The sequence below is a fragment of the Hibiscus syriacus genome, unplaced genomic scaffold, assembly GCF_006381635.1.
Source record: "Hibiscus syriacus cultivar Baekdansim isolate YM2019G1 unplaced genomic scaffold, ASM638163v2 tig00003721_pilon, whole genome shotgun sequence".
Taxonomy (NCBI): Eukaryota; Viridiplantae; Streptophyta; class Magnoliopsida; order Malvales; family Malvaceae; genus Hibiscus; species Hibiscus syriacus.
The window spans coordinates 1,065,297-1,089,147 of NW_024061981.1; the positions used below are offsets into that span (position 1 = coordinate 1,065,297).

General features: G+C 34.7%; 1 long non-coding RNA gene and 1 pseudogene across 1 annotated transcript; one reads left to right on the top strand and one right to left on the bottom strand.

The window, feature by feature from the left end:
* LOC120182413 overlaps positions 1 to 22,812 on the bottom strand; it is a 36,311-nt pseudogene extending 13,499 nt beyond the window's left edge.
* LOC120181396 lies at positions 20,495 to 21,603 on the top strand. The gene is made up of 2 exons (XR_005521753.1): positions 20,495 to 20,643; positions 21,084 to 21,603. It is a non-coding gene; the product is annotated as an uncharacterized LOC120181396 (long non-coding RNA).
* Positions 22,813 to 23,851: the final 1,039 nt, after the last annotated feature.

Genomic DNA, 23,851 nt, shown 5'->3' on the forward strand with positions numbered 1-23,851 from the left:
ATGATATGAGCGATAATTTTGCAGGACATTCCGAACTAGCAAACCGAGTTACTGCCACCGCATTCGTTACTTGCAATCTTCCAACCGACTCGACTTGCAAGTGTTGACCGTGAGCATAATTATTGTTATTTTAGCGCATTTATTTTTGTTAAATTCTAGTTTAATTTAGAAAATATGGTGGATATTACCATCAGTAGCGTAGTCGAGGTATGTTCCTTATTCGTGCTAAATTTATTGTTTGAAATGCTTGAATTATTTGAATGACTGATAAAATTGTTGTGAAATTGATTGCATATTAGTATTTCAAAATTATGACTTGTGAGTTTGTCAGCCCGTCGGAATTACAATTATGAATTCATAATATATATATATATATATTGGATTTAAAAAATGCCTCAAAAATATTAAAATTCAGATCAGATTGGACTTAGATTATTCTATCATTATGTATTCATATTTGGATGATTTTCTTATAGGAGAAGTGCCATGCATTCGTAGACGGGGTGAATGTCACTTTTCAAATGTATTGGTATCGCGGCCGTCTTTCGGACGAGTCAGGAATTGGGTTTCAACTTGAATAAAATATTAGTCACTACCGATCATTTATTTTTCGTAAAAAAATTTGGTTGATCGGATACCATCTTACTTGATCTGCGTTACCAGAAATATGTTGGATTCGGGAATCAGTTACAGTTAAGGAAGGATTAGCATCCTTGAATTGCCCTTTCGGTACCGTTTAATTCATCGGTTGTCTTAATTGCAAAAATTGAAATTTAAATTAAAATTTAGAGATTCGATTCAAATTACTTACCTTTAATTGATTAAAATTATCCTAAAAGAAGATCATAAATAAAGTTAAAAAATAAAGCAAACAAACACAAAGAGTTAGAATTAAAATTGAAATATAAAAAAGAGTAAATAAAATGAATGAAAGAAAATTCAAATTAAAAATTAAATTGGAAATAATTAAAATTTATGGATCAAATTAATTCTAGGAATGAGTTGCAAGAAAAAAATATAAAATTAAGAGATTAAATAAAAAATATAAATTTAAAGTATTAAAATAGCGAAACAGAAAATTAAAAGACCAAACAATAATTAAGCCAAATGTAAATTAATGACTAAAATAAAGTATTTGAAAGTATAATGACCATAATATTGAAACATGGCTAGATTAGGGGAACTTAGGGGTGATTTGACTCTATATCTAATGACTTAAATGTAACACATGGGAAAGAAAGGGATCTAAATAGGATTAAACTAAAATTAGTGACTAGAACGCAAAAAACTATGAAATAAGGATGAGTTAACGTGTGGTTTTCCCAAAGTTAAAATAAAAGCAATTCCTTATTAAATTCCAGAACACCTTAACCAATTCCCTTTCCCACTTTTTATCTTCATTATGCTTATGAATAGAGGTGTTCAAAATTCGGTTTTAACCGAATTAATATATCGAGCCGAATTAGTTTGGATAATTTGATCGGCCATCGAATTAATTCGGTCGGTCACCGAATTAATTCGGTCAGGGAACGGTTAAGGATTTTTTTGGAATTCGGTTAACGGTTAATTCGGTTCGAAATCGGTTAATTAACCAAATTAACCGAATTAACCTTTAAATATAAGGGTAAAGTATAGTAATGGTCACTGAACATTTCTGAAGCTTGCATTTAGGTCCCCCAACTTTTAAAACTTGCAATACAGTCCCCCAACATTTATTCCGTTTGCAATATGGTCCCCCAACTTAAACCACCGTTAGAAATTAGGGTAAATTATATAAAAGGTTATTGAACTTTTTAGATACTTGAATTTAGGTCCCCCAACTTTTAAAACTTACAAAACAGTCCTCAATTTCATTCTAAACCCCAATTTCCAAAGTAATTCAATTTCATTCTAAACCCTAAATTCCAAAAGAATTCAATTAAATTCAATTATGTCAGATTTATTATTATTTAATTTCATCTTATTTCATGTGATACGTATTTTTTATATAAATATAATAGTATAATTCTTATCTGTTGAAGAATTTTTTTAATTAAAAAAAGTAGTTAGGATATAGAAGAGGTTGAAAATAATTCGAATTTTAAATTTATAAAATGTTATTTTGACGTATAAATAAAAGTGTAAACTACTAGGTTGACAACTTAACTATCTAGCCCTTTTTACTTTTGTCATCGATCTTTTAAATTTATCAATCATACAACATAATTATTTAACTGTTTCAACTAAGCCACCAGTCGTTACCAATTGATAAAAATGATGATGTGGCAGTTAAAAGGAATTGACATTTTTATACATTCAGTCTTTATTATTTATATAATCAATTTGGTCCTAAATTAAATAGAATTTAATAAATTAATCATTTAATTAGGATCTGACATGTGTTAGCACATGATCATGACACGTGTCATTGGTGACACATGTCACCACCTAATTATTTATATATGCTATCAATTTTGTCCTAAATTAAATAAAATTTAATAAATTAATCATTTAACCAGGATTTGACATGTGTTAACACATGATCATGATATGTGTTATTGGTGACACATGTCACCACCTAATTAGAAGAAAATTAAGTTACAAAGAAGTAAAATTTGGGTCTTGGGCAAACTCAAACCTGAGTCACGCAAGTGAAAGATACAGGGTGGAACCACTAAGCTAACACCATCGTTTGTGTTAAGAGATATACAATAATACATATACTAATAGTATGACCAATGCCAGAAAAAAAAAGAATATAATGGAAAATGGAAATAATGAGATTTGAACTTCGGCAAAAAATTTGAAAGCAATAAATGATGGGAAAATATTATATTTTTTTACAATAAAAAAATATTATATTTGATAAATTGTTTGATAGATTTAATATATTTTTTAAATATTAGTTGATACAATATTTTAAAAGAATAAATTTAAGATTTATATATTTTTAAACTAAATTTAATAATTATATTTTTTGATATTTATAATTCATGATTATATATATAATCTTAAGTTGAGTATTTCTAATATAATTAATAATTTTAATTTCTTATTAAAAATAAAATATTCAAAAAATATAAATGATTCATACATTAATATATGAATATATTTTTTTATTTATACATCTAAATATAAATATACATTTATATAAATATATTTTTATTCGTATATTGAAATATTTTGATTAAAATATAAACATATTTTAAATACTAGTTTATACAAGAAAAATAAAATATATCAAAAATATAAATGATTCATACATTTAAATATAAATTGAATCATTTATATTTTTCTATACATCTATATTTAATAAGAAAATAAAATTATTGGGGGACTGTTTTGCAAGTTTTAAAAGTTGGGGACCTAAATTCAAGTGCCTGAAAAGTTCAATGACCGTTTATATAATTTACCCTAATTTTCTAACAGTGATTTAAGTTGGGGGACCATATTGCAAACAGAATAAATGTTGGGGGACTGTATTGCAAGTTTTAAAAGTTGGGGGACCTAAATGCAAGCTTCAGAAATGTTCAGTGACCATTACTATACTTTATTTAAATTAATTGTAAATTGTTATTTTTAATTAAAAAAATATTAAATTCAAAAATTCTAAAAAATTTCGGTTAATTCGAAAATTAACCGAATTAACCAAATGAACACCAATAGTGATGAAACCTTAACATTTTCTCTTTCTTTTTCGTTCAACACTCAAACCCCCTATGGCAGACGGCTCACCGATGACTCTAAACCTGACGACGATGACACCTCAACTCGGGCGACGCTCCCTCGACACAAGTAAGGTTTCGATCTACCCCATTATATTTTTAATTATTTGCTGCAACTGAGTTCGTTCGATATTAAAAAACATGGTGGTTATTTATATTCGATATACCTGAGCATTTTAGTGTTTTTTTCTTTTAAAGGAAAAAATAAAAATCATATCTTTGTTGTGAAAAACAATAATACCGAAATTAAATAGAAAATAAATGTATGAAAAAGAAAATATGTTCGAATGTAAAAAAAACAAATAACCTATAGAATATTGTTGTACTTCTCTTGAAAAAAACTAGCGAAAATCCCCCTCTCAAATGTAAATATTACATTTATTTATAAGAAAAAATTATGCTAATTTTAGACTCCTATTTGCGCACCTTTTTTCCCGGTTTGTTGAGAGTCTCATGTGACTAATTTGTTTTTTGTTGACTTGGTGGTGTTGTTGCATATGAAACCGTCGGGAAAATCGGGTTGTTGGAAGCGGTTGGTTTGACTACTCCATGTGCATGTGGCATTGAGGAGGGAAGTGGTAAGAGTTAGGGTTTGTAAACCCTAACTGCCGCGGTTCGAGTTACGGGCCGGTTCGGGTCGCTCCAGCCGGGTTGCTTGTTTATTGCTGGGTCACCCACTATTTGGGTCTTGTGTAATGGCTCTAGACTGATGAGTGATGTATCTGTGCTTCTGGGCCACTTGTATTTTGAAACTTGTTTGGTTTTTGTTTGCTTGTGGGTTGCCATATTTGTATCTGGGCTATGTAATAGGACGAATTGGGTATCTAGAGCTGCCCCTCTTTGCTCATTATCGTGTAACAAAAAATAGGGCAAATATTAAAAGACACAAATTTCGTCCAGATCGAATGTCCTCTACCGTAGAGTTAAAATTCGATGTTAATACTGGTTTGTCAATTTGGATTGAACCACGAAATAACCCTCTCGTCGTGAGATTGAGTTAAACTGGAAAATCCTGAACACGATATTCTTCATTGTGAAGTTGAAGCCGAACTCAAAGCTTTGGCAAGCAGCTCCTGAATCATCTTCAAGATGCTTTGTCATGAAGTTGAGACTTAACCTGAAGACTTCGGTATTGTTGTGTCATAAATCACTCATTTGTCGTGAAGTTGGGTTAATCTTTTGGGTACGATATCCTTCGCTGTGAAGTTGAAATCGTAGAAAGATCGAAAAGTGGCTTCTTGTTACCATTCTAGACTTTGGTCTTCTTCTCGACTTAAAGACATTGGTGTGAAAATCTGACCGGAAAGTAGTCGATATGTCATCGAGCTGAATGGAATCAAACTCGATAGTTTCCTGTTAACAAGTAGCCCTTCTCACCTTGAGCTATGTTGCAAATGATGTGCCTTTGAGCTGAGTGTTAATCGAACTCGAAGGTCTTTTGTTGGCAGATAACCCTTCTCGCCTTGAGCTATGTCGTGCCTTTGAGCTGAGTGTAATCAAACTCGAAGGTCTTTTTTGGCAGATAACCCTTGAGTTATGATGTAAATTTGATATGCCTTTGAGATGAATGTAATCGAACTCGAAGGTCTTTGTTGACAGATAACCCTTCTTGCCTTGAGCTATGTTGCACTTGGCTGGGGAATAAACCCATGTTGTTGCAGATGACTTATTTGTTGTGAAATCAAGTCGATCCGTTGGGCACGATATCCTTCTTTGTGAAGTTGAAATCGTGGATGGCTCATTCGTTGTGAAGTTGAGCTTTGAATTAGATATCCTTCATCATGAAGATGAAATCCAAGGGTTACATTACCGCTTGTATGCACGATATCCTTCGTTGTGAAGTTAAAATCGTGGATGGCTCCTTCGTTGTGAAGTTGAGCTTTAAATTAGATATCCTTCGTCGTGAAGTTGAAATCCAAGCTAAAGATGAATGGCACGATATCCTTCGTGAAGTTGAAATTGTGGATGGCCCCTTCGTTGTGAAGTTGAGCCTTGAATTAGATATCTTTCGTCATGAAGTTGAAATCCAATCTAAAGATGAATGTCACGATATCCTTCGTCGTGAAGTTGAAATCGTGGATGACTCCTTCGTTGTGAAGTTGAGCCTTGAATTGGATATCCTTCGTTGTGAAGTTGAAATCCAATCTCGAGTAAATGATGTCGCCTCGAGTCCAATATCCTTCATTGTGAAGTTAAAATTGACTCTGAATGAAACTGGAAAGTTGTTTGTTGAGTCTAATATCCTTCGTTGTGAAGTTGAAATTGACTGTGAATGAAACTTGGAAAGTTGTTTGTTGAGTCCAATATCCTTCGCTGTGAAGTTGAAATTGACTCTGAATGAAACTTGGAAAGTTGTTTGTTGACAGACGCTCATTCGCTGTGAAGTTGAGCAACCACCATCAATTTTTGAATGTGCTTTTGAATCGAGTATATTTCGTCTTGAAGTTAAAACTTGACTCTAAAAGCTGCAAAAAATTCTGTATGAAAAAAATGGTAAATGTGATACTCTTAATTATGTCTAAGATGCATACAACATGAACTAGTTCTGTTTTTATTATGGAGCCTCATTCATTGTTAACTTGTTCCTGCATGTGGAGGAAAAGCCTTCAGAAGATCTGATAATTCGCATCAGGATGTTGAATCCCTAAAGAATCCCCAATATTCGATGTTGAATCTCCAAAAATATCCCAACATTTGATGTTGAACCTTTAAAAATGCCCCAACATTTGATGTTGAACCTTTAAAGATGCCCCTATTGTTCCTCATTTCTTGCTTCAGTATTGATTCTAAGCATGAGATTTGTGTCTGAGAGCCACCTGTCATTTACCAAGATCCACTGTAGAGAGATTGTCTTATTTGAAAAATGTTTTTCTTTCTCTTTTATTTTCAAAGTTCTGAATATATCAATTAAAAGAGTTTTTGAAAAATGTTTGATCAAAAGTTTTGAAAATATTTCCCCTTTCTTGGTTTCATAATTGAGACGAATCATAAAACTAGAGTTCCTTGGATATCAAAGAATTAATTACATTGTTAATCCTTCAATAAATTATAGCTATTTGACAAGTGTCAAGATCAAAGCTATCTTTGGGAAATGGTTAAGTAAGGAAAAAAGTCTCAAGTTATTGTGTTTGGTCACCGGTTTGGCATTTTTGTTTATTGGATGCTCAAAGGTTTGATGGGGTAGCTTGTATGCTCCTCTACTGGAAGTGTTCTCTGACTCGCAACTTTCATGGTCACACTCGAGCCTTATCAAGGAATTTTTGCGATCGCCTCAGCCGCACAATTTTTATATTCGAGCTGCCTTTTTAGGTTTTCCACTCAAATCCTCCTTTGGTTTCAAGGTGTAATCAGAATTTATGTCTTGAACCCCCTTTATTATTTTTCTCTATCATGCATTAAAGATTTTAGAGAACTTTTTGCAAATAAAGATTAATCCTGATGGGCGGGATGAAATCTGAAGATAGTTTCTTCTGTTTAGAAATCCATGTATGATTAGAAGGGACTTTTAAGGCATGTAACGTAGGCCATGGTTCGTGGTTATGAAAGAAAAGGATAAATAGGCCCAAACAAGTGTTTTAGGGTATTGAACCAAGGATCAATTCATTCTGATGCCTTCAATTCTATCTTGCTCAATTTGAATCTGCTCATATGTGTTTCTCTTGATTTTCTATGGATGCTCCATGATCTTCGAGTGAAGTGATTCTGGAATGGTTGTGCTTGATCAATCTCATAATTTGAATCTCGACGTGTCATTTGAATCGAGAGAATCTTTGCATATGCGTCTTGTCTTCTTTTTTACTTTACTTTTTCCTTTATTTTTCTCTTTTTTCTTCTTTTCTCTTTTTGTTCTGATTGGATCTTCATATTTGGCATTTGGTTCACCTTTTGGTATCTCCTCTGGATTGATGTCTTCACTCATGTGAGCAGATTTCTTTCACCTAGCCCCCCAGTGTAGAGGGTGATCATTGGTTAGGGTTGAATCAGAGGAAAAATACTATAGGCTCAAAAGGGGACAACAAGGGATATATATATATATATATATATACATACATATATAGATAAATGAAACAAAGTCGTTCATCATATCATACACAAAAGTCCTCACAGAAGAGGTATCCACAGGGAGATAGATTTTCAGGATTAATTTTATTCACATGAAAATAGTATAATTAATGCATGATATAATGAATTCTTCTTTCTGTTTCTTGCCCCCAACATGTCTCAATGTTCAGGCTCCCTGCGAGATGCCCCAAGTTGTGTCTTAAAAGAATGCTCATGTTCAAATGAACAACTCAATGCCTTAGGTTTTATTGGTATAAAAATGTCAATTTTGCTTCTAAAAAGACAATAATGTGACTTTATTGACTCAGAAAAAGGTATAGGTATGACTCTTTGTGTATCTAAAAGATAAAGGTAATGTTCAAAAGTTTCAAGGGGAGGTAACGTCCAAATCTGGTCTTTTGATAATGACCATGAGTTATTTTGGGTAAAGAATCAATGTATTTTATTTCGGGATTTTAGATAGGATAAGAGAGGTCTCATCTTGCCATATGTCAAAAATCTATAATTCTTGAAGAATTAAAAGAATATTTAATTCATTTAATATTAAAAAAACTAAAGATTAAAACTCGTTCTATTATTCCACCTTAGAAGGTATCATAAATTCAGTCGTTTAAAAGATTAAGCAAACATGAAAGATCAACAACGTGTTCAAACAAATCAATGCTCTCAGTGCAAATAGTAGATGCAATGCCCCCTTCTTCGATTTTCCATACCCTTAAACCCATCAAGTTTTGGATCCTGCGCTTCAGTGCCTTACAATTCTCAGAGGAATGTCTGAAGCTTCCTATGTGGTGTCATGTGGTTAAGATCACTTCATCGAATCCTCCATGAAGAAATTTCATGTTTATGAAAATGCTTAAAAATAAAATGTAGATGCAAATTGCAAAAATGCATGAAACATTCGAGGCATTGATCCGAAAACATGTCTCTTATTATAAATAATCTTTATTGAGACAAAAGCGTTTTATCATTGAAGAGACAAAAATATCAAAGGTATATTCTGACTAAATCCTCTAGACCCTGAACAACTTCTAACGGGTTGACTAGTCCTCTGCCTTTGTCTTTCGTCAGTTGAATACCCTGTTGAACAGCTCCGGCTTCTCTTGCTGAACCGTGCAAGTGTTGAGCTACTTTTTGTACTTGTTCCAAGAAGTCTCGAATGACTGCATCTCTGGCTTTCATCTATTGTTGAACATGTTCCCGACGAATACGTCATTGGAGCCCTCCATAGAAAGGAAATATCTGAAGTTCACTTGCTTGCTTCTTGAGTTCGTCAGCAATGGCCTCCAATTTCAGCTATCGTTTTGCTATCCTACTCTTGTTGTCTTTGAAAGGACTCTCCAGGTCAGTAGCATTTTTCTTATCTTTCCCCTGTAAATTTTACCAACAAAAGGTGGATTTTTGATGTGTTCGGTGTAAATCTCGGTCTGTTCTGAGTCTTTTACAATGTAGTAGAGTGACATATTTTTTTATTGCGGGTACCACGCCTTCTTGGTTGAATTTTCTTGTAGATTGTCTCCTGACCATAGCCGGACCTCTGCATTTTTCACCTCTTGTATTACAACCCCTTTGTCTATTAAAACCAATTATTTAGGTTTAACGAACACGTTTTAGTGGATCAACACCTCTTTTGAATGATGTAAATGATAATAAAAAAAGAGAAAATAACCTCAGTGAACAAAAATGCCTTATAATATACGATTTTAACCAACTTTTTTTGGATTTGCCCAAATGACCAACTAAATCGCAATGCGATCGATAATTCGCAACGCGATCTCCGGTATCGCAAATCAGTTTCCAGATTCGCAATGCGATTCTGACTATAAAATTGCGATTTCCCAAATTTGCGTTGCGATTTTCCTAATTCGCATTGCGATTTACATAGCGCCATTCGTATTAACGCGTATTTTTTTTCAAATTCCAAACACGAATATATTAATATATTGGAAACTGAACCGTCCACAGTGTATCCCGTAATCACAACTCATAACCTCAAACCTAAAATCACAACTCAGTCCCATCTCCATCTCTCACTCTCTACGGTGAAATCCGTCCCCATCTCCGAAGATTTCCGTCCCCATCTCCAGCGAAATCCCTCACAACCATTCACGGTCAGAAATCCCTCACAATCATTCAGAAATGGAAAATCAACCTCCGAGGGTTAGTTTTTTTAATTATTTTTATTTTGAAATTTTTGCATTATTTTAGGTTTTTCATATTGAAATTGATGATAAGTTTACTGGTAATTTCAATAATAGATTAACCATTTCACTTAGATTTCTTATTAAATTCATTCGATTGCTGCCAATACTGCTAAACTATTTAGTCTTTAACCCTGTGAAGTTAGTATTTGTCTTTGTTTTGTCTTTTGGTTGAAGTAATGCAGAAGAAGAATAGTTTCTAAACATAAAATCGCAACATGAAAATGAAAATCGCAACACGAAAATGACTATCGCAACGAGAGAATCGCAACGCGAAACCAAAAATCGCATTGCGATTTTCATTTCGCGTTGCGATTCTCTCGTTACGATTTTCATTTCGCGTTGCGATTCTCTCGTTGCGATTTTCATTTCGCGTTGCGATTCTCTCGTTGCGATAGTCATTTCCGCGTTGCGATTTTCATTCTCTCGTTGCGATTTTCATTCTCTCGTTGCGATTTTCATTTCAACCAAAAGACAAAACAGTGTTGCAAATTTTAGTTTCAAGAATAAACTACTATTTATGTTTATTGTTTTTGGTATATCTTCACAGTGTAGTTTTTGGTATATCTAACTTGGTATGTTTATTGTTTTTTTAGAATTCTTTTTCGGCTTCATTGACATTAAGGAATAAAGTTAGCCTAGCCACTACAATTCTTTCGAAGCTTTCACCTGCACAAAGAAAATTGTTTGAGGAAACCTGCTTCGGGCCATGGCTGAGAGTACAACATCCGGGTGGAGATGCTAATTTGACCCATTTGTGGCTTCAGACCATGACTAGCGATCTACCCGACAGTATACAACGTGGTGAGGAAGAGATATGGTTTCATTTTCCACCGGCGTATACTTGTTTTGGGCGGAAGGAGTTCTGCTTAATCACTGGTCTACGATTCGGACACGATAATGTAGGCCGGTACACTCGTCATATCACCCGCCCATCATGGTTATCCAGGGTTTTTCCTGATGAGTCAATAAAGAAGCCGAACTTACACGTCGACGACCTGAATAAATTGTTTAATAAGAAAGATGGTTTTACTCGGATGAATGACGTCGATGTTGTCCGAGTATGCCTTCTAGTACTTTTCTTTTTGCCGTCTTTTTAGGCAGAGAGGCCAGACAACCTATTCCTCAGGAGCTAATATTATTGGTAGAGGACCTAAATGCATGGAATCTGTTTCTGTGGGGTTCGTATATATGAAAAGCTACCTGGACTAAGTTGTCGTCTGCCTTTGATGACCGCAAAAGTTTGCACGGCGATGGGTCGAAATACACTTTGTCAGGCTTTGTTTGGGCCTTTAAGGTAAGAATTTCTATATAATGTTTTCAAAATTATAATTAATTATTTAACAATTACTAATGTTTGTTATTATATTGTTTGTAGATTTGGATATTCGAGGCTTTCCTCAGCATACAGACATATGCATTAAAAACTTCAAATGATATTCCTAGGGCTATTTCCTGGAAGAGGAAACGTATGTTGGATTGGGAAGACTTAATACCATATGCGACAATAAATAATGTAAGTTAACACAAATACTATCATATATAAATAAGTTATTAATAGTAGACGTTTAACTTTGTTTGAGTTTTTATATTTTTAGGAGGCCAACACTCTATTAATGAGACTGACACCCACGAAGGCTGAGCTTGCCACTGATTGGTGGCAAGCTAGTCAACGTTTTCTTGATGGCACGAATGATGAGCAACCTCCACTTCCTCCACTTCGAGAGCCATCACCTCACCCAGAGCCATCACCTGATCGACCCGACTATACACCTCTACAATGAGAACCATCACATATCCCGTCACATCATCGAGCCTCTTCTCCACCATCACCTCATGATAGGCGACCAGCAAAGATGCCACGACTTCTATCTCTCTGTTCTCCACCTCCACGGGATGAGTCAAGGGAATTACGTGATGAGGTCAATGCCTTGCGTGAGGAGATCGGTACTCTACGTGATAACGATGGTGCATGGCGTGTGGAGGTGTCTACTTTACGTGGTGAGGTTGCCGCTCTACGTGAGATGGTAGTATCGTTGCAGAATGCAGTTCATACTCTACGCAACGAGGTAAGTTTAAGTTTCCATATTTAACTTGATGATAAATTTACTCGTAACTTCACTCAGATTAACCATTTCACTTAGATTGCTTAGTAAATTTATTCGGTTGCTGCCAATACTGCTAAACTGTTTATTAACACTGTGAAGTTAGTATTTGTCTTTTGTTGTGTTTTGGTTGAAGTAAATTTATTCGGTTGCTGCCAATTCTGCTAAACTGTGTATTCTTTAACACTGTGAAGTTAGTATTTGTCTTTGTTTTATCTTTTGGTTGAAAGTAAATTTGTTCGGTTGCTGCCAATTCTGCTAAACTGTGTATTCTTTAACACTGTGAAGTTAGTATTTGTCTTTGTTTTGTCCTTTGGTTGAAAGTAAATTTGTTCATTTGCTGCCAATTCTGCTAAACTGTGTATTCTTTAATACTCTGAAGTTAGTATTTGTCTTTGTTTTGTCTTTTGGTTGAAGTAATGCAATCCATTCAAGTTTCAATTTGCAGAAGAAGAAGAAATAGTTTATTCTTGAAACTATATTTTAGCAACACTGTTTTGTCTTTTGGTTGAAATGAAAATCGCAACGAGAGAATGAAAATCGCAACGCGAAACGAAAATCGCAACGAGAGAATCGTAACGCGAAACCAAAAATCGCAACGCAAAACCAAAAATCGCAACGCGAAACTATAATCGCGTTGCGATTTTCATTCCGCATTGCGATTCTCTCGTTGTGATTTTCATTTCGCGTTGCGATTTTCGTTTCGCGTTGCGATTTTCATTCTCTCGTTGCGATTTTCATTTCGCGTTGCGATAGTCATTTTTCACGTTGCGATTTTAAGTTCCATAAACTATTCTTCTTCTGCAAATTGAAACTTGAATGAATTGCATTACTTCAACCAATAGACAAAGACAAATACTAAGTTGACAGTGTTGCAAGTTTGAAACATATTTGTCTTTGTTATCTGATGCATTTTGTGAACTATGATAGAATAATGACTTGGGTGAATTCAATGCAAGTTTGAAACATATTTGTCTTTGTTTTCACTATTTAAATATCATGTCTGTTTATTTACTGATTTTTGTATTTAATTATTTAGCGGCCCGATAAGGTGGATGCTTTACGTCGGGTTTTTCTTGCACGACAGAGTTCACGCATCAGACGACGTGCACGTGCTATTAAGTCTCCGTACACCCCAATAGTGCGAAGACACCACAAGAAGAAGCCCGACTCGCCTGTCATCCCTCAAGAGTCCACTCCTATCGTTGAAGAGGCCCCTATCATTCCTCGAGAGTCCCCTCTCACCGTTCAAGAGGCCACTGTCATCGTTGAAGAGGTCCCTCCCACCATTCAAGCGCCCGATTCACATGGCGTCATATGTAAGATTCTTGAGAAACCCTCTGACGTACCGGACATGATGGATGATAGTTGGCTCTCGTATGAGTTACCGGCCAGTACCATTTCGGTACTGAAGTGGAGAGGAGACAACTACCGGACACAATTCTGGATAACACCCTTTGGGCTAAGACCGCAGTTGATTTTTATCTATATGAGCGGAGCCAGGGGTGTTTCACTGACATATGCAAGCTCAACGATGATATCTATTTGTTGCTTGATCGGTCTTGGTTGGGCGTATTATTAGGGGTCGAAGACAATGGCTATTTCGATGGAGGGGTAAGTCTTATATTTTTCTTATATTTCAATTTGATTATTTTTTTTTAAAATTTATGTAAGTTACTAATATGTCTTTTTTTGTAAAACAGCATATCGATGCGTGGGTGTCACGTCTTCTAATAATTAGGAAACTTAAGGAAAATAAAAGAAATACACGATATACAATTATGCCGACTACTTTTAACGCCGTTCACTTGAAGAATCAACGAGATGAATCATTTGCGTTGGGCAATGGACAAGCTAAACTTTATCCTACATGGTGGGAGGTCGATAAGGTTAGTATTTATTTTAGATTGAGTTTAAAGGTATTCATAAATAAGTGCGCAAATGAATGAATTATTACTTATGATTGCAGGTGTTTATCCCTATTTTGGAACATAAACATTGGCTTCTCGTCGAGCTTCAGCTCCCATCCCTTAAGGTAATAGTATATGACAGCATGATAAATTACATATCATTGGCTGATTTAAGAGATATTATTAAGGGATGGAGCTCTCATTTGGCTAAATTCTTGGATGCGATAAATTATTGGGCTCGTTCTGGAAACAAGAAGCCAAAGAAGCTCAATATTACAGTTAGTAGAGACGAGACCGCACCACAACAAACGAATGGACCCAGAGGGGATTGTGGTCCTCTCGTATGCTTGGCGTTGGAGAGTTTGATCACAATAAGTATAAAGTATCTACCTCCCACCGATAGAGATAGAGCTGCAGTAGGCTTGTGGTTTCGGCATTATATGGCTAGATCGATATATATGAGACGCTGCCTACCTGCATCCGCGTTATAAAAATGTCCATAAACAATTGGTAAGTTTATAGGCTTTTGGTTTGAAAATGTTTGGTTAAGTACCTAGAATTCAATAATTTGTTGTTTGTAGGTTTTAGATGTGTAGAAAATGTTGTTTGAGCAAATGTTTGGTTTCTGCAGATTAATCTCAGAAGTGAGTTGCGTGAAAATGATGTATGGCTGCAAAAGTTGATTCAATAGTAGATGAGGAAATAAGAATTATTGCTTATTTTTTGATTGTTTAATTGATTTGTAAAATATGATTTGTAAAAGTTGATTTGTTTAATTGATGTAAACATAATTCTTATTTGTGCTTGTTTAATTGATTGAAATGTAATGGTTGATTTTGTTGATTTCAATCTGCATTATGTTGAAGGCAAAAATGACTATCGCAATGCGAAATGAAAATCGCAACGAGAGAATCGCAATGCGAAATGAAAATCGCAACGACAAAATCGCAACGCGAAACTAAATTCGCGTTGCGATTTTCATTTCGCTTTGCGATTCCCTCGTTGCGATTTTCATTTCGCATTACGATTCTCTCATTGCGATTTTCATTTCGCATTGCGATTCTCTCGTTGTGATTTTCATTTCGCATTACGATAGTAATTTCCGCGTTGCGATAGACATTAAGATGATTGCGAACGTCATTTATGTGTTGCGATAATCAAATGAATGCCTAATAAGTGATAACAACTGAACAGATCATAGCAATTTTCAAACTCAAGTTACTAATACATGCCTAACTGAAAATGTTAAAAGTTCACACATAAAATCCACATAATACAACGTTTGCATTTAAAAATCACCTAAGTTAACAGTCCCAAAAGGTGAAGCCGGTTGTGATTGGGATTTTAAAGATGATTGCGATTTTGATTGCCTTTTGCTTGACACCATATGAGCTTTGGATTTTGATGAGGATCCATATTTTGGTAGAGGAAAAGATGATTGTGATGGCACTGGTGATCCATATGTCAACCTTGTATGACCACTTTCCTTGCACCGACTACATGTCGATCTCTTCTTCTCTTAACCCTTAGACGGTATACGATCATGACTTTTTGGTCGGCCAGGTAGCCTTCTGTCCATGGCTGGTGGCAAAACTGTTTGTAAGTCATCTGGTATATCTCACTCAGAAGGATGTGGAATAGGGTAGACAATCTCGCCATAATTCTTTCGATATACTTCTGTAGTGTAGCAATCTATAGCGTATGTACTTGAATCATCTTGGTTTAGATGAAGAGAAACTTTTATAACATGGCCACACGGATAACCAGATGTTTGCCATTTCATACAACTATACGTCTTTGCATTTAGATCGACAAGGCCATTTAAGTTATTATCCAGTACTTCAAACAAAGTGTTTGAACATGGTTCAACTCTCCATGACGTTGACTTCACAACACGTTTCGTTATCTTTTTTTCTGTCCATGGTGTAACACGATGTTCCAATGTTCCTGTAAATTTAAATAAATAATACTTAGTAAAATATATGATAAGTTACGAATTTAAAGAAATAATACATGCATGGTTTCTTTTCTTGTAGTACCACTGTTGAATAGAGGCTCGAAAAAACTCCATTAACATAGTAATGGGTAATTTCCGGGAATGACGACTTAGAGCGTTGATTGATTCTGCACTATTAGACGTCATGAAACCATATCTTGCTCCAAGTTGATGTACTCTTGACCATCTTTCAAACCTGACATCTTCTAGTGTTTGAGCACACTGAGGCAAAACACGTCTTAAACAGTTTATATTCTTATTAAAATCCACTTCCCGATAAGCTTTTACAGCCTTCCAGTATGTCCATTTGTGATTTTTTATACTAGCAGACCTTGATTTTAGATTCCTATACAAATGAACACCACAAAGTCCATGAAAAGCATCTGGGAAACACCTTCTAACAGCGTTGTCAATTGAGTTTTCCCTATCGGATATGATTGTCAGATTGCTAATAGGACCTATGTAATCCCTAAGATGCCCCATAAACCATGTCCATGAATCAGAGGTTTCAGATTTGCCAACCCCGTAAGCTATTGGCAGTATCCCATTGTTAGCATCCATGGCTACTGCTAATAAGTTTACTCCAATGTATCGACCTTTTAAATGTGCTCCGTCAACTATAATAAATGGGCGCATGCAATTAATAAACGAACGAATCTACAAAATCATATACACAAGAAATATAATCATTTAAATGTGAAATGCATGTAACTAACAAAAATGAGTCAACAAAATTATATTGATTTACTAACCGCAGCACCAATGGCGATAAACAGCAACTCAAAGCGTCCATCTCTATCTGTTTTGATATGAGTTACCGACCCAGGATTTTTCAGCTTTAAATTGTGACAATAAGCCGGCAGTTGGGCAAACGATGCTTCTGGCGACCCCCTCAACAATTCCAAGGCATAACATTTGGCTCTCCAAGCTTGAGAATATGAGATACTAATCTTGAACCGAGCATTCATGTCAGTCATAATTTCATGTCCCCGATATACCCTACCATTCAAAAACATTAACTCAGCCAGAAAACCACCCAACACCTTTTTGTTTGCCTGTCTATGGTGAGGAAAAACTTGGGTTCTTGAACATGTAAGTTTATCAATAAAAGTCCTAACTTGAAACATTTCGCAATCTTTTATCCTCTTTGCAATCATACGCCACATACAGTTTTTGTCAATCATACACCTTGTTTCGAAACGATCTTTGCTTGATTTGTTAACTTTTAGTTGATAGCCATCTTCCACACATTTCATATACAAAGTTATCTTCAAGTCTTCCTTTGTATCAAAACAATCATCTTTCTTGATACGAATAATTTTTGTGTAACAATCAACTGCTATCTTTACCAACTCTTCTTCCGGTATCTGAAGTAATTCTGGCATATTCCAGTTATACTCCCGTGGCATTTTCTTTGGGGACTTTTCTTTGGGGATTTCTTCTTCTTCTTTTTCTTCTTCAGTGTTATATGAATTACAGAATGGATGTTCAACATGTTCCTTTACAGTCGTAACTTCCTCCTCATTATCATCAACAACATCTTCCTCGGCAACGGCTGTTTCATCATCAAAATTCGGGTATTGACCAATATCAAAATCATTACACGCAGGGTCTATTTCTTCTTCTGAAAAATCATCAAAATCCGAGTATTGACCAAGATCAAAGTCCGGGTATTGACCAAGATCAAATTTCGAATACTGACTAGTACTCACAATTATTTTTGTTGGCTCATCATCGTCTAACTGGTCAATACGAAAACCGGAATTTGGTGTTGAAAGTTGATTGGGATTTGGATTAGGGAAAGGTTGTGGGTTTTGAGATTGTGTTTGGTATTGGAAATGTGGTGAAACAATATTTGCTTGGTGATGAAATTGTGGTGGAACCATTAAATTTTGAGCACCATAAACTGGGGTTGAAAAACTTAGTTGATTACTACCCGCTACTGACCCAACTTCACTACTTCTAGGTTCAACAACATACAATGTAACATCATCACTTGAAACACTAATGTAAGCAATGAATCGTTCAACATCTTCATTGTCGGTTAACAAATAAACTTTACCATTTCTCTGATAAGATAGCCTAAATCCACTTAGGGGCTCTAAATTTAATTTATTTGCAACACGTAACATTAGAGTTTCATAAGTTAACTTTTTTAATGACAGTTTTAGTTGAAGATTCAAGGGTAAAAGCATATATTGTAAAACACCATGAACATTCTCCCATGACCCTCCAAAACACAAATCTATCCAAACATGATCAACATTAGATCATTTCATTATTGTAAATTAATTTACTAAACAAACGAGCTGCGAAACTAAAACCTGTTGCCGGATGGGGAAGGATGTCGTTGGATATAGGAACGGATGTCGCCAGAGAGAGTGATAGATGGAGATGGAATGAGTTGTGATTTAGGGATTTAGGTTATGAGTTGCTGCTGCTGCGTAGTTATATACCCAAAACATTTGTGTTGCGAAATTAAAACCTGTTGCGAATTCAGAAATCGAGTTGCGAATTTGAAATTCAGTATTGCGATAGTTAGAATCTCGTTGCGATTTACTAAATCGCAATGCGATTACGTAAATCGCAATGCGATTACGTAAATCGTAATGCGAATTAGGAAAATCGCAATGCGATTACGTAAATCACAATGCGAATACGTAATCGCATTGCGATTTTCCATTGCGATTTACGTAATCGCATTGCGATTTTCCTAATTCACATTGCGATTTACGTAATCGCATTGCGATTTAGGAAAATCGCAATGCGAATTTGGGAAATCGCAATGCGATAGTCAGAATCACGTTGCGAATCTGGAAACTGATTTACGATACCGGAGATCGCGTTGCGAATTATCGATCGCATTGCGATTTAGTTGGTCATTTTGGCAAATCCAAAAAAAGTTGGTTAAAATCGTATATTATAAGGCATTTTTGGTCACTGATGTTATTTTCTCTAAAAAATAAGATAAAAGAGATCAAAAATGAAAGGAAAGAGTTAGTGAGGTAATGATAATAATCAAAACAATAATGAAAATAAAAAATCCCACCCCACATGATATCTACCCCACATGCTTGTTATTTTTTACCCGGACATGATCTCTATCCCGCAAGTTGGTTTTAAACAAGTCCTAACCGCATAAATTTCTAGTTCACATGCTTTGAACAGAAAATAAAGTAGAAAATAATTTCAAAGCAACCTAGTGTTTGAAATGAGGTTTTGGGGTAGGCTCTAATTTCCTGTAGTCTCCTGGTTTAGTTCTAAAGAAGGTGGTACCCGAGTTCTCCTTGCTGGTGCCCCTTGGGCTGGCCAGACCCTTAGTCCTAAGCCCATTACAAGCTCATGTGGACTAAGTTAAACTCGGGAGGATCCATTCCCTTATGCTCGCACGGTGAATAAATTCACACGAAGACATAAGGTATATGAATCCCGAATGCTACTTGCTAGGCCTGTACGGAGAATAAATTTTCACGAATGCGTCGTTTTCACCCCATTTAAACAGGGTTCAGTACAACTATTTATTTGAAAAGATAATCAAAAGTAAACAATAAGAATCGAATAAATAAAATAAAATTTAAACTTGTAATTTTCGCTCAAAAAGACAACCGAAAATTAATTTCGGCCTGACTCACTTACCTAGTCCTCAGAGAGTCGCCAAGCTGTCGCGGACGTCTTTTGGATGGGCCCGGAATTGGGCTTCGACTTGAATAAAATATTAGAGTCGCCACCGATCATTTATTTTTCGTAAAAAAATTTGGTTAATCGGATACCATCTTACCTGATCTACGTTTTACTAGAAATATTCGGATTCGGGAATCAGTTACAGTCAATGAAGGATTAACACCCTTGAACTGCCCTTTCGGTATCGTTTAATTCATCGGTTGTCTTAATTGCGAAAATTGAAATTAAAATTAAAATTTAGAGATTCGATTCAAATTACTTACCTTTGATTGATTAAAATTATCCTAAAAAAAGATCATAAATAAAGTTAAAAAAACAAACAAACACAAAGAGTTAGTATTAAAATCGAAATAAAAAAGAGTAAATAAAAGGAATGAAAGAAAATTCAAATTAAAAATTAAATTGGAAATAATTAAAATTTATGGATCAAATTAATTCTAGGAATGAGATGCAAGAAAAAAATATAAAATTAAGGGATTAAATAAAAAATAGAAATTTAAAGTATTAAAATATCGAAACAGAAAATTAAAAGACCAAACAATAATTAAGACAAATGTAAATTAATGACTAAAATAAAGTATTTGAAAGTATAATGACCATAATATTAAAACATGGCTAGACTAGGGGAACTTAGGGGTGATTTGACCTTATATCTAATGGCTTAAATGTAACACATGGGAAAGAAAGGGATCTAAATAGGATTAAACTAAAATCAGTGACTAGAACGCAAAAAGCTATGAAATAAGGAGGAGTTAACGTGTGGTTTTCCTAAAGTTAAAATAAAAGCAATTCCTTCCTTATTAAATTCCAGAACACGTGAACCAATTCCCTTTCCCACTTTTTATCTTCATTATGCGCGTGAAACCCTAACATTTTCCCTTTCTTTTTCGTTCAACACTCAAACCCCCACGGTAGACGGCTCACCGATGACTCTAAATCCGACGACGACGACACCCCAACTCCGACGACGCTCCCTCGACACAGGTAAGGTTTCGATCTACCCCTTTATATTTTTTATTATTTACTGCAACTGAGATCGTTCGATATTAGAAAACATGGTGGTTATTTATATTCGATATACATGAGTATTTTAGTGTTTTTTTCTTTTAAAGGAAAAAATAAAAATCATATCTTTGTTGTGAAAAAATAAAAATAAATAAATACTGAACTTAAATAGAAAATAAATGTATGAAAAGAAAAATAAATTTAAATGTAAAAAAACAAATAACCTTGAGAATATTGCATGTACTTCTCCTAAAAAAAACTAGCGAAAATCTCCCCCTCAAATGTAAATATTACATTTATTTATAGGAAAAAACTATGCTAATTTTAGACTCCTGTGCTAAAACTCCATTGTTCCTAATTTGTTGAGAGTCCCATGTGACTAATTTGTTTTTTGTTGATTTGGTGGTGTTGTTGCCGAGGAAATCACCGGGAAAATCGGATTGTTGGAAGCGGCTGGTTTGACTGCTCCATGTGCCTGCAGCGCTGAGGAGGGAAGGGGTGAGAGTTAGGGTTTGTAAACCCTAACTACCACAGTTTGGGTTGCGGGCCGGTTCGGGTCGCTCCAGCCAGGTTGCTTGTTTGTTGCTGGGCCACCCACTATTTGGGTCTTGTGTAATGGCTCTGGGCTGCTGAGTGTTGTATCTAGGCTTCTGGGCAACTTGTATTTTGAAATTTGTTTGGCTTTTGTTTGCTTGTGGGTTGCCAGATTTGTATTTGGGCTATGTAATGGGACGAAATGGGATGTCTACAAGTGGTCTGTCTTTGTGATTAACCCCAAACACGAGATGAGATTGGTTGGTATATAGTGTGGTTCTGGGGAACCACTCTTCTGGGTGAGATTGGTGTATGGGTGAGTGTATGTGTGTCTGCATAACATCTTAACTATCATGTTTATTGATAATTCGGTATGTGAATATTATCTGTGATTGTTTTGGATTATGCTTGAACATGCTTATATATGCACTTTAAGAACACACTAAACCTTGTTGATTATTCCCCTTAATCTCTTCTTTCATATACTCAAAAGTAGGAGACTTGGTATTTGGGGTTCAATAATATTCAAATTTCATTATTTCATAGTATGCAAAATTTTCTCAGATATTCTATTTTATATTTTATTGGATATAATTTTATGTGTTTAAATATTTTGGACATTGGACATAAATTCTGGTTTGGATTATGGATTTAAAGTTTGAGATTTGATATTCGTTTTATTGATGTTAAATTATTATTTCATTTATTTTAATGGGCCTCCTGGATCTGGCCTAACCCACTTAAGTCGGGCAAAGGGGTTACAAAAGTTTTAAAGGGGTTACAAACGTTTTAATTTTTTTGTTCATATTTTAAAGCCTTATAGACGAAAGAATGACAATAAAAGTATGAGGTGTGAAGAAGATTACGAGGAAATATAATAATTTTAAATTAAAAATAAAAACCCCATGAACTCAAGTAGTCCAAGAAACATGTTATTAAGTAATATTAGTCCAAATTATAATGACTCTGGCCAACTACTTTGACTTAACCAACTCTTATCCTCATTAATTTGGTTGCCGAATAAGTTATACACGGCAAGAAATTCCAACCCATAAAATTATATTAATGGAAATTAGGTTTGGGAAATCCGAAAAAGATGCACATTTGGTCATCTGATTAACAGGGACCAGTTCCTAACAATCCTAAATCCCCACTCAAAAGCAACCTTGCATCATTCCCTCATATTTTCAATTATGTAATTTCATTGATCGGATCGGATATATTTGTGTACAAGTAAAAAAGGTTTGCTTTAGGGAAAAAGAAGGGAGAGTAAGCAATCCCTTGCAGGTCACGTTTTCATCTTCTTTTTTCCAAGCAAATGAACATCGTAATCCACCATGCAAAACAACAACTAACTTAAAAATGAAATGTATGTACATGGATAAATGAAAATGATTACCTGTTGAGGACAATTTCTTTGGTTGAGGAATGGAAATGTCGCTGCGAGCAGGAGGACTATCGTAGGAAACAACACGGTCAATGAATCCAGCAAAGGTCAAAGCTAATACAAAAACCAGAACATGTCCTTTCATAACAGCCATGTCCGACAGCAGTACAATGAAACAAGATTGGAGGCAGCTAGAATGAATGTTTTTTTCTCGTGTTGTATAGATGAGTTGGATCCTGCAAATATTTTTTATGCGGTCTGTTTGCTTTACATAATCACAATTCGCATTACGACAATGGAGGTTAAATATTGGAAGATTGAGAGCAATCTGGATTTTGATGTACACATTGTACAAGAAAGGGAAGCTAGCTGTACATATATATCTTTTTTGTCATTCATATGCTCTTTTTTTAACTAAGGGGCTATTTTTATAAATAAATAAAATTATAATATCAAAAAAGCTTATAAAAATTAATATAAATTATATTTTATAGGACATATCATATTCATAGGCCTTATATAGATTGCTATAAATATATTGTATTTATTTTTTTCTAGAAAAATTTAGGTAAGGGATGATTTCCTAAACTTGGGTTAGAGTATACCTAAGACTTAATTGGGATTTACATAGGAATTTACAGATTGCCCACCAAGAGTGATGGTGGTAGGGTTCAAACTTAACCTTACAAGTTTAAATTCCTAAATCTCAACCACTTATACCAACCTTCGTTGATAATACATCATTATTTTTTTGTTCTTTCCCAGGAAATAAGGGTTGTAACCAGCAATTTAAATAAGATTGCATAAAATGTTATCTATTTAAAATTCGAGTAAATTATATGGTTGATCATTTTTGTTTAAGTTTTGTATATTTTTCTCAATGAATTCAAGAACATATAATATTTGGTTACTTTCATTTTTATTTAAGTTGTAATCACTGAAGGTTAATTGCCGTTAGACCTTTAATAGATTGGTGACGTGACACAATGAATACATAAAATTAAAAAGGACACTTGGGTACTAATTTATGAGTAAATTTTTTTATTTTTCTTATTAAGTTTTAAAAGTAATAAATTGGTGAAAAGCTAAATCCATTTTTTTCATTTTCTTTTATGTTTTTTTATAAATAAAACCAATCAAGAGCAAGCTTTATTTGTTGGCCTATGATCGTGCCAACTGCTTCCATAAATATCTCTACTTGAGATAGTTCTGATTGTGAATATTATAGAGAACACTGAAGTTAATGATTTTGTGTTGGTTGTACTA